This window comes from Girardinichthys multiradiatus, chromosome 2 (genome assembly GCF_021462225.1).
Source record: "Girardinichthys multiradiatus isolate DD_20200921_A chromosome 2, DD_fGirMul_XY1, whole genome shotgun sequence".
Taxonomy (NCBI): Eukaryota; Metazoa; Chordata; class Actinopteri; order Cyprinodontiformes; family Goodeidae; genus Girardinichthys; species Girardinichthys multiradiatus.
Window position 1 is genome coordinate 8,491,002 of NC_061795.1, and position 13,917 is coordinate 8,504,918.

The 13,917-nt window shown below is 42.8% G+C and overlaps 1 protein-coding gene across 1 annotated transcript in view; it reads left to right on the plus strand.

Moving 5' to 3' along the window:
- The window catches only part of cadps2 (Ca++-dependent secretion activator 2), a 347,960-nt gene that overhangs the window by 49,887 nt on the left and 284,156 nt on the right, over positions 1-13,917 (plus strand). The gene's annotated exons all lie outside the window — the stretch shown is intronic.

Below are 13,917 nucleotides of genomic sequence, written 5' to 3' on the forward strand. Positions count from 1 at the left end.
GAGACCATCCAGTGCAGCAGTAGCTAAGAGCACATGTGGCCGAACTTTGGACATGTGCAGCACATCAGATGCTGTATTACTGTCTGATTGTTATCAGGCACAAGTTTGATGTCTCAACATCTTTTTTCACTGGCAAAATTTATTGAAAGAAAACGTAGGTATTTTTCCTTTTTTAATCTCTGTGATTTAAAATGAACCTGGTTCAGCATCAGATCGTCTTTATGTGTCTGCTAATTAAAATAAATCCTTTTTTTTGTTTTTTTCATTCTTCTTTTTGGTTTAATTGTTTTAGATGGACCTGTTCTTTACCAGAAACAGTTTGCAGCCAGCAGACAATCTGTTTCTAGTGTCTGACTCTGCTTCTTTGTAAATAATTTAGTGATGTTTAAGGCCTCAATTAATTTAAGCAGCAGGGAGGGAGGAAGTCTCCTGCAGATCAGTTTAATAGTAATAATGGCTGGCATTTGTGATACTCTGCTGAATGGAAAAGAACATATGGAATTTAGAAAGCAGTGCAATGGAGGGCAGCACTCTGAGGACTTTTGCGAAGCTTACCAGATACAGCAGACAAAGAGGTTCAGCCCTTGACCAAATATAGATTATATAAAGACAGATTAAAGCTGGTCATGCTTTTAGTATTGTTCTTTTATTGAATAAATGGTTCCTTTCTCAGCTTTCATGAACTTTGTCTATGTCAGTACGAGAGAACAGGGAGATAGAAGGAAGATCAAGAGTCAAGTCACTATTAGTTTTCAAATAACAAGTAACGGTCCCAGCTAGGTTTCAAATTGCAGGCAGAGGCTGTAGTTTTCTTCAAGTTTTCTAGTTTAATATCTTTTAACAAATTTAAATAATAAACTGAATTTATCTGCACTGTTTGATAGTTAGGATTAATTAGAATGTATGTACCTGACTTGAAATCTGTATGATTTTATTTAATTGACTTTGTAAAGTGCCTTGAGACGACGTGTTTGTGTTAATTGGCGCTATATAAATAAACTGAATTGAATTGAATCCATTAACAATTGCCAACCTATTCGGAAGCTGCCAAACAGCTGATAACCAATCCCCATTCAAAGGTCCAACCAAATAGGAAAACACAATGAAAAGCAACACTATCAAGCAAACAAAAAAGAAGGCAACACCCATTTAAAAAAAGAGAAAAAAATGATACTCAAAATTATTTCTGAGTTTAAATAAATGACAAAAGGCAGCCACATCGGTAAACAAAAAACACTTTAGCGTTCCCCCTTGAAACGGAATTACATAAATTTTCTTCAGTTTTACAAAAACATCTGTCAGCCAGAGTAATTGAGCTGGAGGCTGAGGAAGTTACCAGGACAGCAAAATTTGACGATGTGCCAACCAGGAAGTAAAAGCGATAACATCCATCTGCTTATGACTAAGCTTTAGCATTAGAATTCTAGGGAACACCTAAAATGGGAATTAATGGACAAGATTTCAATTTAAATCTCAAAACACGAGAGAGTATCCCAAAATAAAGTCAAATGTGAATGAAAAGCAGGGCAGGTAGAAAACAAGACGAGTTAAATCATAGAACTATTACATCTGTCCCACAGGTCAAGGATGCTGGGATATTATTTGGATAGTATTAATTTTGATATATGTAGTCTGTAAACTGTCTTAAACGATGAATAAAGCAAAGTCTTTTGCAAGACGATGAAGGAGGAATTTTGTTTATTACTTAGTCCGAGTAAGTATTCCTAACAATTGCTCCCAACTATATTTTTGGTTGAATAACTCCCCCAGGCACTAATAAAAAAAATATATTCATTGTTAGGGGCCAGGCCACAGGCCGAGACAAAGTGAACGTGATGCTGGAATTGATACTATATTTTTTGAGAAGCAATTGCAACAGGGCTCTCTGTATATTGTGGCTATAAACAGGGTGGGATGAAAATAATATGGTTGAAAGAAAGGTAGAGATACATGTTTGAGCCAATAGATGACACCAAGTAGCATCAGGATCATTCAGCCAATAACTGTACTTTTGAACATTGGCTGCCTGATACTAAAACATTAAGTTGGGTAAAGAGAGACCACCACTGAGGCTACACTGCTGTAGTGATGTCATATAGACCCTGGGGCTCTCATTTTTATAAAATTAATCCTACTAAGAAATGATACTGGCATGTTTGCCCATCTGGTGCGGTGAAGATTCCAGAAACAATTGAAATGCAAGGGAACAACTTCACTAGCAGTATTTCAAGTGTTGCTGGAATCTTCACCTCACAAGATCTGTGTCCTTCTCCATGCGCCTTTTGGAGTTGGTGAAGTTATGCCAGAAACCTTTGGATCTCCATTTTTGTTTGTCTTCAAAAGATATATCTTACGTGGACTGGCAAAGGAGTACAATTTGCACCATGCAAGGCTTTAAATTAACTGGTAACTTGTACTGATTATAATGACATTATGGTGGTGACCTAGAGGTTAGAGAGCAAGGTGTTTGCGTCCCAGGGAGGCAACACGACTTTAGAATACTTTATTGTCCCCAACGGGTGATTCATTTACAGCAGAGTCCACAAGGCAACACACACACAAGAAAAAACAACATTACAGGAGAATATCAGAACTCCAAGCAGCACAACTAGCAGAAATTATTTAAAAACTTAACAGCTAAGGGAATAAAAGACCTGAGGTATCGGTTAGATCTTGCATTATGGGCATATGTAAACCTCCTTTTTGGTTGTAGGAGCCTGAACTCAGTGTGCAAAGGATGCCGAGGATAATTGAGAATTGATCTTGCCCTCTTAGCCACTCTTGTTCTGATTAAGGTCTCTCAAATCAGCACCAACAATCTTAGTACAGACCCTAACTACACCTAATAACCGTTTCTGTTTGCCAAGCTGAGGTTACCAAACCAGTACACCATTCCAAAAGTTGAAACAGATTCAATAAAGAAAAACATTTTAAGAATTATTGATCCATTCAATTTTCTTAGAAAAAACAGCCTCTGGTTGCCCTTCTTACAGAGGGCCCATGATAGTGCCCAAATACAGGGGTTGGACAATGAAACTGAAACACCTGGTTTTAGACCACAATAATTTATTAGTATGGTGTAGGGCCTCCATTTGCAGCCAATACAGCGTCAATTCGTCTTGGGAATGACATATACAGGTCCTGCACAGTGGTCAGAGGGATTTTAAGCCATTCTTCTTGCAGGATAGTGGCCAGGTCACTACGTGATACAGCTGGAGGAAAACGTTTCCTGACTTGCTCCTCCAAAACACCCCAAAGTGGCTCAATAATATTTAGATCTGGTGACTGTGCAGGCCATGGGAGATGTTCAACTTCACTTTCATGTTCATCAAACCAATCTTTCACCAGTCTTGCTGTGTGTATTGGTGCATTGTCATCCTGATACACGGCACCGCCTTCAGGATACAATGTTTGAACCATTGGATCCACATGGTCCTCAAGAATGGTTCGGTAGTCCTTGGCAGTGACACGCCCATCTAGCACAAGTATTGGGCCAAGGGAATGCCATGATATGGCAGCCCAAACCATCACTCTGGGCATGCAACAGTCTGGGTGGTACGCTTCTTTGGGGCTTCTCCACACCGTAACTCTCCCGGATGTGGGGAAAACAGTAAAGGTGGACTCATCAGAGAACAATACATGTTTCACATTGTCCACAGCCCAAGATATGTGCTCCTTGCACCATGGAAACCGACGTTTGGCATTGGCATGAGTGACCAAAGGTTTGGCTATAGCAGCCCGGCCGTGTATATTGACCCTGTGGAGCTCCCGACGGACAGTTCTGGTGGAAACAGGAGAGTTGAGGTGCATATTTACTTCTGCCGTGATTTGGGCAGCCGTGGTTTTATGTTTTTTGGATACAATATGGGTTAGCACCCGAACATCCCATTCAGACAGCTTCCTCTTGCATCCACAGTTAATCCTGTTGGATGTGGTTCGTCCTTCTTGGTGGTATGCTGACATTACCCTGGATACCGTGGCTCTTGATACATCACAAAGACTTGCTGTCTTGGTCACAGATGCGCCAGCAAGACGTGCACCAACAATTTGTCCTCTCTTGAACTCTGGTATGTCACCCATAATGTTGTGTGCATTTCAATATTTTGAGCAAAACTGTGCACTTACCCTGCTAATTGAACCTTCACACTCTGCTCTTACTGGTGCAATGTGCAATCAATGAATACTGGCTACCAGGCTGGTCCAATTTAGCCATGAAACCTCCCACACTAAAATGACAGGTGTTTCAGTTTCATTGTCCAACCCCTGTACTTGTACTGGCTTACCATCTCAACTACTGTACCATTAATGAGTGTTGGTATAATTTTAGGCTGATTCCTATGGAAATCAATCAACATCTCTTTTGTTTTGGAAACATTCAGATGCAGTTATGAATTCTTGCATCATTGAATAAATTCATCTAAAACTGGGCCATGGCCTGTCTCCTTGTCCTGCAAAAGGCTAACAATTACACAGTCGTCTGCAAACTTAATGATGAACCTTGACTTTATTTGGCTCTGACACTGAGTGTAGAGCATGAATAGCAGGGTAATAACACACAACCCTCAGGAGAACCAGTTGAGCACATTAGTACTTTTGAAAAAGTGTTATTAACTCGTGTTCTTTGAGACCACCTTGTCAGATGGTGCCAAAGTTAAGTACTGAAAGATCAGCCAGTCTCCTGGCCAAGATGTGGGGCTGCATGCGGTTGAAGGCTGAAGAAAAGTCAATAAAACATAGACGTGCGTATGTTTTCGTGCCCTCTAAATGCCCAACAATATATCAACACGTACCCTTGTTCAAATCCCACTGCTTATAATAAGACCCTTAGCCCCTGTACGTTCCTGAGCGCTGCACAACGGCAGCCCACTGCTTCCTAAGGAACGGGTTAAATGCAGAGGACAATTTCTCCATTGTGAGACCAATATTATTATTATTATTATTATTATTATTAAAGCTGAGTCTGCAGCGAGAGCCTGTTTTCCTAATGTAAGTAAAGTGATCAGTTGCACATATATGACATGTGTGCAGCTGTGATAGGCAAAACCAGGAACAAGTCTACCCGGGGTCATTTTGAGTTATTACAGATCCTGAAAGTGGAGTCTAAGCTTTCCAATGATGTCAAACTTGTAGAAATTGTAAAAGAACTGAAGATGACATGACCATTTGAATGTTGGCACTCTCCAGAGCACTTTAAGGGGAAAACAGGCTTTAAAGTTTTGTTAGAGTCACCCTAGAAGCTGAGCGGCAACAAAAGTTGTTAATTTGAGCAACTTTGTATAGCTTGCTGCAACACCTCCCCCAACAATGTTTGTCAACAGAAGCTCCAATGACTGCACCGTCATTGAACTCACAGCAATATTTTTCTATGTAAAGATAATTTACAGCACTGCAATACAATATTTGTGTGCATCTAAAAACATATTTCAACTGTCCAAACAATTAAAACACCAAATTTAATGGTAACACACACACAAGTAAAACACGTAACTCAAGACATTTACAAAATTTTGAAATGCCAAGTTTTTTTTTTTTTTAAAGCTGCATGTTTGGCTGCAGAATGCATCATGACTGCAAGTTGCCCTGAAATACATATGTTAATCTATGTTATTCCTGCTCTTTTTAATTGCTTGTTTTGTTTTTTAAAGGAGCTTTTCAAATAATGTGTTTTATGGGCCATTTTAGAATATAAAGAAATCCAACCAGTCTTCCAGGTTGCAGCAGTTGGTCACTCACTAATGGGACAATAAGACAGCAGTTTGAGGGTTGGTGATTAATGTGTGTCTGATCAGAATGCAGGTATGAATAGAGCTATGGGCCAATAGTTTACACCTTTTGAATAGGTGTTTTCTGAACAGGGTGAATTCTGGGGAAATTCTTAACAGGGGAAACAAAGGAGACATTTCTTTCAGCTTTTAATATTTGACTGGTGAGGCTTACGTGAACTTGTCCGCTTCACTGAAAATACATGATTTATTATCAATATGATCATGATAGTCATCATGATAGTTTTTTTTTTAAGTTGTCAAACTCACCCAATGAGAAACTGAAAGGTATTCCTGCAGACTTTGATGCCTCCGATCAAATTACCAAGTTGTCCTAGCGTGTTTTCTTTTTTTGTTGATGTCTTCTTTGTGGATGTTGTCTTCGCTGAAGTTTCTACTAGATGCCAGTTTGCTTCAAGATGTCCGATGATTCTCATGTCCTGGCACTCGCTTTCTGCCTCTAAACAATCCATCCGTATGTTGTACATAAGCTCTGGAGAAAGTTTGCGGCTACATGACTGTGTCCCAAGTGAATAATTCTTCTTTCTTCTCTTGTAGCATTTACAGTCAAAGTTATGGATCTTCTCCATTTCGCTGTCTCTGTCTTCTTCAAATGTTGTGATGGCAATAGCTTCTGATATCTTACTTTCTAGCTCCTCTGCCGCCAGTCTAAAACTTTCTTTGTCATCCTCGTCTTGGGTTAACGTCAGCTGGAAACTAGGAATGTTCTCCAAAGTCATGTAGTAGCTATCATCAATTTCTCCTTCTGATTCAGAATCTGAAAAGTCCGGCGTCGTCATCGGTCCTAGTGAGCATGTACTCCCACAGCGAAGCGCTGTCACAGCCATGGTCCAGTTCTTGGGCCATGCATTTTAGCTTAGTCCATCTTGAAGAAACACATTCTTTTTCAAAGAGCAGCTGCTTTAAGTAGCCATGTGCTTACTTCAAGCACGTGATTAAAGGCATGTGCCGCCAGCTGCTGCAACAGTATAGTACATTTATCTGGCCACACGATGGCGCCAAAGCTATTTTCATGATAATCCGAGCCAGAAAACTATGGAAGCAAATTGTTACAATATTTCAAATGAAAAAGCATTTTCAGAAATGATTTTTCATTTTAAGAATGTGGCTGCATTGTTTGACTCATAAATGAAATTACTACTCAATAATCCTATTTGCATTTTAATTTTCTTCTTCAAGACTGCTCATTCTTTCACTTAATTAAAATGAAAAAAAAAGACATTTGAGATTTATTTTTCAAGATGTACCCCAGCAAATAGATACCAAAATTCAATTTGAAATTTAAAATTTTAAAATGAAAAAGCATCTCCAGAAATGCTTTTTCATTTTAAGAATGTGGCTGCATTATTTGACCCATAAATAAAATTAGTAATCAATCATCCTATTTGCATTTTCTTCTTCACGACTGCACATTTTATGCCATAATCAAAAAGAAAACAAAGCAGACATTGCTTTTTTGTTTTCGTGGTCTGCCCGCAAAGTACTGCCCAGAACTTGAAAACGAAAAAGCATTCAGAGCGGCGGGCACAGCAGAGTGACGTCAGCAGCCGCTCTTCCTCAGCTCCCTGCTGACCGAACTACCCATCTTGTTCGGTAGGGGGCGCTGTGCACGTCTGCATTGCATTACATTGCAAACGTGCCGAGAAATTGTTTGAATTGCAGCAGGGCCGAGCTCAATTTGTGGCAGTGGCAGGCAGAATTGGTAGTTCCGGTGGCAGGCTATGGCAGTTCCGCTGTGGCAGTTCCGCCACAGCCTGCCACCGAAGCTGCCACCGGAACTGCCACAGCCTGATGCAGGGTGGCAGGGGATTCCGCAAGGATGCCAGAAGGTGTTAGACCGGCCGTAAAAGCTTGCCAATGCCGTTGCCGCTGTTTTTGTGGAAGCTGATGTTGATTATCAGCAAATGGGTTGTCATTATTGTTAATAGTGTCTGTGGAGCTGCCACCCGAAGTGATGCCAATGCTGATTATCGGCAAACGGGATGTCATTGTTGTAATAGCCTGTTACCTTTAAATACGTGCCGAGAAATTTATTGAATTGCAGCAGGGCTGAGCTCAATTTGTGGAAGTGGCAGGCAGAACTGGCAGTTCCGGTGGCAGGCTGTGGCATCCTCGTGGCAGCCTTATGGCCTGGGACATCCAGTGTGTTTTTAAGCATTTATTTATAATTTTCTGTGAGTGACAATTCAGAATAGCCACTTGTGCTCTATAATAAACCGGCTGTTTGTGCAATAAATCTTCGTCATCCTTTCAACACGTCACACATACACATAGTGCTATTTATTTTCCATGTCAAGTAAATACAATCACCTTATGTTATGGTTCTAAAGCTGTTTATTAAATAATAATTAATAATTAAATCTTTATTTAAAGGTAACAGGCTATAACAACAATGACATCTCGTTTGCCGATAATCAGCATTGGCATCACTTCCGGTGGCAGCTCCACAGACACTATTAACAATAATGACAACCCATTTGCCGATAATCAGCATCAGCTTCCACAAAAACAGCGGCAACGGCATTGGCAAGCTGTTACAGCCGGTCTAGCACCTTCTGGCATCCTCGCGGAATCCCCTGCCACCCTGCGGCAGGCTGTGGCAGCTTCGGTGGCAGGCTGTGGCGGAACTGCCGCAAAGTACTGCCCAGAACTCGAAAACGAAAAAGCATTTCGAGCGGCGGGCGCAGCAGAGTGACGTCAGCAGCCGCTCTTCCTCAGCTCCCTGCTGACCGAGCTACCCATCTTGTTCGGTAGGGGGCGCTGTGCACGTCTGCAATGCATTACATTGCAAACGTGCAGAGAAATTTATTGAATTGCAGCAGGGCCGAGCTCAATTTGTGGCAGTGGCAGGCAGAATTGGTAGTTCCGGTGGCAGGCTGTGGCAGTTCCGCCACAGCCTGCCACCGAAGCTGCCACAGCCTGCCGCAGGGTGGCAGGGGATTCCGCGAGGATGCCAGAAGGTGCTAGACCGGCTGTAACAGCTTGCCAATGCCGTTGCCGCTGTTTTTGTGGAAGCTGATGCTGATTATCGGCAAATGTATCGGCAATGTAATGCATTGCAGACGTGCACAGCGCCCCCTACCGAACAAGATGGGTAGCTCGGTCAGCAGGGAGCTGAGGAAGAGCGGCTGCTGACGTCACTCTGCTGCGCCCGCCGCTCGAAATGCTTTTTCGTTTTCGAGTTCTGGGCAGTACTTTGCGGGCAGACCACGAAAACAAAAAAGCAATGTCTGCTTTGTTTTCTTTTCTTTTTGATTATGGCATAAAATGTGCAGTCGTGAAGAAGAAAATGCAAATAGGATGATTGATTACTAATTTTATTTATGGGTCAAATAATGCAGCCACATTCTTAAAATGAAAAAGCATTTCTGGAAATGCTTTTTCATTTTCAAATTTTACATTTCAAATTGAATTTTGGTATCTATTTTCTTGGGTACATTTTGAAAAATAAATCTCAAATGTCTTTTTCTTTTTCATTTTAATTAAGTGAAAGAATGAGCAGTCTTGAAGAAGAAAATTAAAATGCAAATAGGATTATTGATAACTAGTTTCATTTATGAGTCAAACAATGCAGCCACATTCTTAAAATGAAAAAAGCATTTCTGAAAATGCTTTTTCATCTGAAATATGGTAACGATTTGCTTTAATAGAAAACGTCTCTGCTCATAGTATTTCACTGAAACTGTGCTCGATTTGAGTTATTGTGTTGTCTAAAGTAAGCGATGTGATATTTGCATAGTTTGAGTTATATTTATGTTGTGGAAATGTATATCCACAGATGGATGTCTAGTTTATCTTATTAGATATATTAGAGTTTATTTGGTTTAAACCTCTGTTGCTATAATACATTTGGTCTAATGGCAATTTATTTGTTATTGGAGACTATTGGCAACACTGAGCATTGATGTAAAATAAACCCGCTGACTTCAATAGCTAATTGAATGAAAGCCTCTTTGTCCTCCTCCCTGTATCCTGACCAATACACCATCTTGTTGGCTGCTTAGACCTACAAGAACTAGTCTTAACCTATTACTTCAGAAAACAGTCATTCCACTATAGTATAGGAACTGCATTGAATTTCTACAACATAATATACCAGTACCAGTAATATTGTCATCATGTTGTAAACCATGTTTTTTTTACACCATTCCCCACAAATAACATCCCATAGAAAAAAATGTTTCCATCCCCGTGTTATGCTTTTCTTTATTAAAAGTTAAAAAGAGAGATTAGGTGGTGGTTCAAATATCCCATAGTAGATGTTTATCCAAAAATCATAGGTTGTCCATTTGTAACAGGTAATGTAACATTAGCGGCTCTAAATTAGATTTATTTAGCTAGACTGAGGGCAAAAATGGCTCTTTAGACTTAAATGGTTGCAAACACCTGCAGTGCCCTGTTGAGATTGACCGATACAGTTTTTTTCAAGACCAATACCGATTATTTTGACATCAGTCAGGTATCAGTCTAGCTGATACCCAATATGTGCTGCAGAGTTTTTTTGGGCTGATTCTTGAGGCCAATATTCCTTTTTCTACCTCCATTTATATGATAGAAATGACACAATGATAACAAATGTTACACAAGTCTCAATTTAAACAAAAAGAAACATTTATTAACAAAACAAAACATATTAACAATGTATAGCAAACAATGTAGAACATTTTAACCCCTCCTTGAAGCACCACCTTAACATGGTGGAGGGGTTTGAGTGCCCAAATGATCCTAGAGGCTATGTTGTCTGGGGCTTAACTGCCCCTGGTAGGGTCTCCCATGGCAAACAGGCTATAGGTGACGGGTCAGACTGAAAGAGCTATTCAAGACACCCTCATGAGGACTACATGATCGAGGCACCTGACGTTGCCCGGGGTCAGGGCCAGGGGTCAGGGCCCGTCAGAGAGCGCCTGGTGGCTGTGTTGCTCCCCGCGGGACCAGGCCGGGCCAAGCCCAAACGCGAGACGCGAAGGAAGGAGCCTGGGCTTGTGTGGGAGGTCGAGAGATATGGACTAGAAATAGTCGGGCTCACCTCCATGCACAGTCTGGGCTCTAGGACCCATTTCCTCGAGAGGGGCTGGACTCTCTTCTACTCTGGGTTGGGTTTGCTTGTTGCCCCCCAGCTCAGCCGTCTCGTGTTTGGGTTTAGCCCAGTGGATGAGAGGGTCGCATCCCTGCGCCTTCGGGTTGGGGACAGGTCTCTGACTGTCGTTTCGGCCTACAGGCTGGGCGGTAGTGCGGAGTACCCGGCCTTCTTGACATCCCTGTCGGGGGTGCTGGATAGTGCCCCTCCCGGGGACTCCATTATTCTGCTAGGAGACTTCAACACCCACGTGGGAAACGACAGTGACACCTGGAGAGGCGTGATCGGGAGGAATGGCCTCCCCGATCTGAATCCGAGTGGTGTTTCGTTATTGGATTTCTGTGCTAGTTACAGATTGTCCATAATGAACACCATGTTCAAGCATAAGGGTGTCCATCAGTGCATTGGCACCAGGACTCCCGAGGCAGGAGGTTGATGATAGAGTTTGTTGTCGTACCGTCAGACCTTCGGCCGCATGTTTTGGACACTCGGGTGAACAGAGGGGCTGAGCTGTCCACTGATCACCACCTGGTGTTGAGTTGGATCCGCTGGAAGAGGAGAAAGCCGGACAGACTTGGCAGGCTCAAGTGCATAGTGAGGGTCTGTTGGGAACGTCTGGCAGAGCCCTCGGCCAGGGATGTATTCAAGTCCCACCTCCGGGAGAGCTTTGACCAGATTCCAGGGGATGTTGGAGACACAGAGTCCGAGTGGACCATGTTCTCCACATCTATTGTCGAAGCGGCCGCTCGGAGCTGTGGCCGTAAGGTCTCCGGTGCCTGTCGAGGCGGCAATCCCCGAACCCGGTGGTGGACACTGGCAGTAAGGGACGCTGTCAAACTGAAGAAGGAGTCCTATCGGCGGTGGTTGACTTGTGGGACTCCTGAGACGGCTGACGGGTACCGTGAGGCCAAGCATGTTGAGGCCCGGGCTGTGGCAGAGTCAAAAACCCGGGCCTGGGAGGAGTTCGGTGAGGCCATGGAGAAGGACTACCGGTTGGCCTCGAAGCGATTCTGGCAAACTGTCCGGTGCCTCATGAGGGGGAAGCAGTGCTTTGCCAAAACTGTTTACAGTGGGGATGGGAGACTGCTGACCACGACTGGGGACATTGTCGGGCGGTGGAGTCAACGAGGTGGTTAAAAAGCCCCAAGGTGGCAAGGCTTCGGGGATGGATGAGAGTACCTCAAGTCTCTGGATGTCGTGGGGCTGTCATGGTTGACACGCCTCTTCAACATTGCGTGGAGGTCGGGGACAGTGCCTTTGGACTGGCAGACCGGGATGGTGGTCCTCCTTCATAAGAAGGTGGCCGGAGGGTGTGTTCCAACTATAGGGGGATCACACTCCTCAGCCTTCCTGGTAAGGCCTACGCCAAGGTATTTGAGAGAATAGTCCGGCTGATAGTCGAACCTTGGATTCAGGAGGAGCAGTGTGGTTTTTGTCCCGGCCGTGGAACACTGGACCAGCTCTATACCCTCTACAGGGTACTCGAGGATTCATGGGAGTTTGCCCAACCAGTCCACATGTGTTTTGTGGATCTGGAGAAGGCATTCGACTGTGTCCCTTATGGTGCCCTGTGGGGGGTGCTCCAGGAGGATGGAGTTGGGGGCCCTATATTTGGGGCCGTCCGGTCTCTGTACAAGCAGAGCAGGAGTTTGGTCCGCATTGCCGGATCTGCTCCTCCAAGTCCGAGGCCATGGTCCACGACCAGAAAAGGGTGGCTTGTCCTCTTCAGGTTGGAGGGGAGTTCCTGTCTCAAGAGGAGTTCAAGTATCTTGGGGTCTTGTTTATGAGGGAGGGGAGAATGGAGCGGGAGATTGACAGACGGATCGGTGCGGCTGCCGCAGTAATGGGGACGCTGTGCCGGTCCATTGTGGTTAAGGGAGAGCTACACACGATGTAATCCACCTGCCGCTTCCTACCTCCGTGCTTGTAAAGTCACACTGTCTTCTTGCCTCTTCTGGAAATAAGTATTTATTATTGACATTTTCTTCTGTAGTATAACAGCTTCAAAAGCTACTTTAAAAATAGATAAAATTAGAGGTGAGATATTGGGTTTTCATCACAGAAATATCCTGGAATAAAATGCATGGTCTTGGAAGGCGCATGGCAATAAATTGACTTGTCGAGAAAACTGAATCAAAAGCAACTGGATTCATAAATTTTAAGACATTTCAACTTCTTCCAGAATCCTTTTTCAGTTCTGCCGTGGAATGAGCTGCACAGATTTGCATGTGAATTTAAACCCAGGAGCTTAAAAACCTGGCTGCTCCCCATTAAGACCTCAGACTAAAGAAGACCTCTGGAAGAGGTTGAAACATCTTAAGAATTGCAAGAAGTCCACTTGCTTTTGATTCCAGTTTTTCTATTACTAAATATACACCCTACTTACACATTTTATACCATTCAGTTTACTCAAGAAAATATTTTGTCATCAAACGTTCTTTAAAGCAAAAAGCAACAACCTCGCTACATCCACTTTAAGAGTTACTGACCCGCATGAAGCTCCAGAGTTTCTGCAGCTACTGCTGTTCTGCTTTCTGCTGTTGCTTCTCCCTGTCTGTATTGTTCTCTCCCCTCACTGCCTCTGCTGTATAATGCTGGTACTGCAGTGGATTTCAACCCTATTCTTTCTTTTTTCTGAAACCATCTTGTGTTTATTTAGGTCACTTCTGTCATGACCCTCCTCACAGAAGTGCGCACTACAAATCACAGTCCATGTATGCGCTTTTGCCAGTGACATACTTTCTTCTGATTAGTAGTCATGTTGGTAGATACCCTCATCTCAGTAATAATCCCTAATAAACACATTTCAAAAGCTTAACATTTAGCCTAGTGAGATTTGCTAACAGGTCACTGTGACGCTCATTCTTTTGATAGGCGAGCTTCATGAATGCATCATCACAAACTCAATGCTAGGTTATAAAATTATACAATTTTCCTATTAAAATTACATGATGCATACCTTTAGTAAAATAGTGTTGACATGTTTAAGATATTTGAGTTGAGCATATGATATAAACAAATGAGTAACTGAATCAACCCAGTGTTGTAAATGTTTTT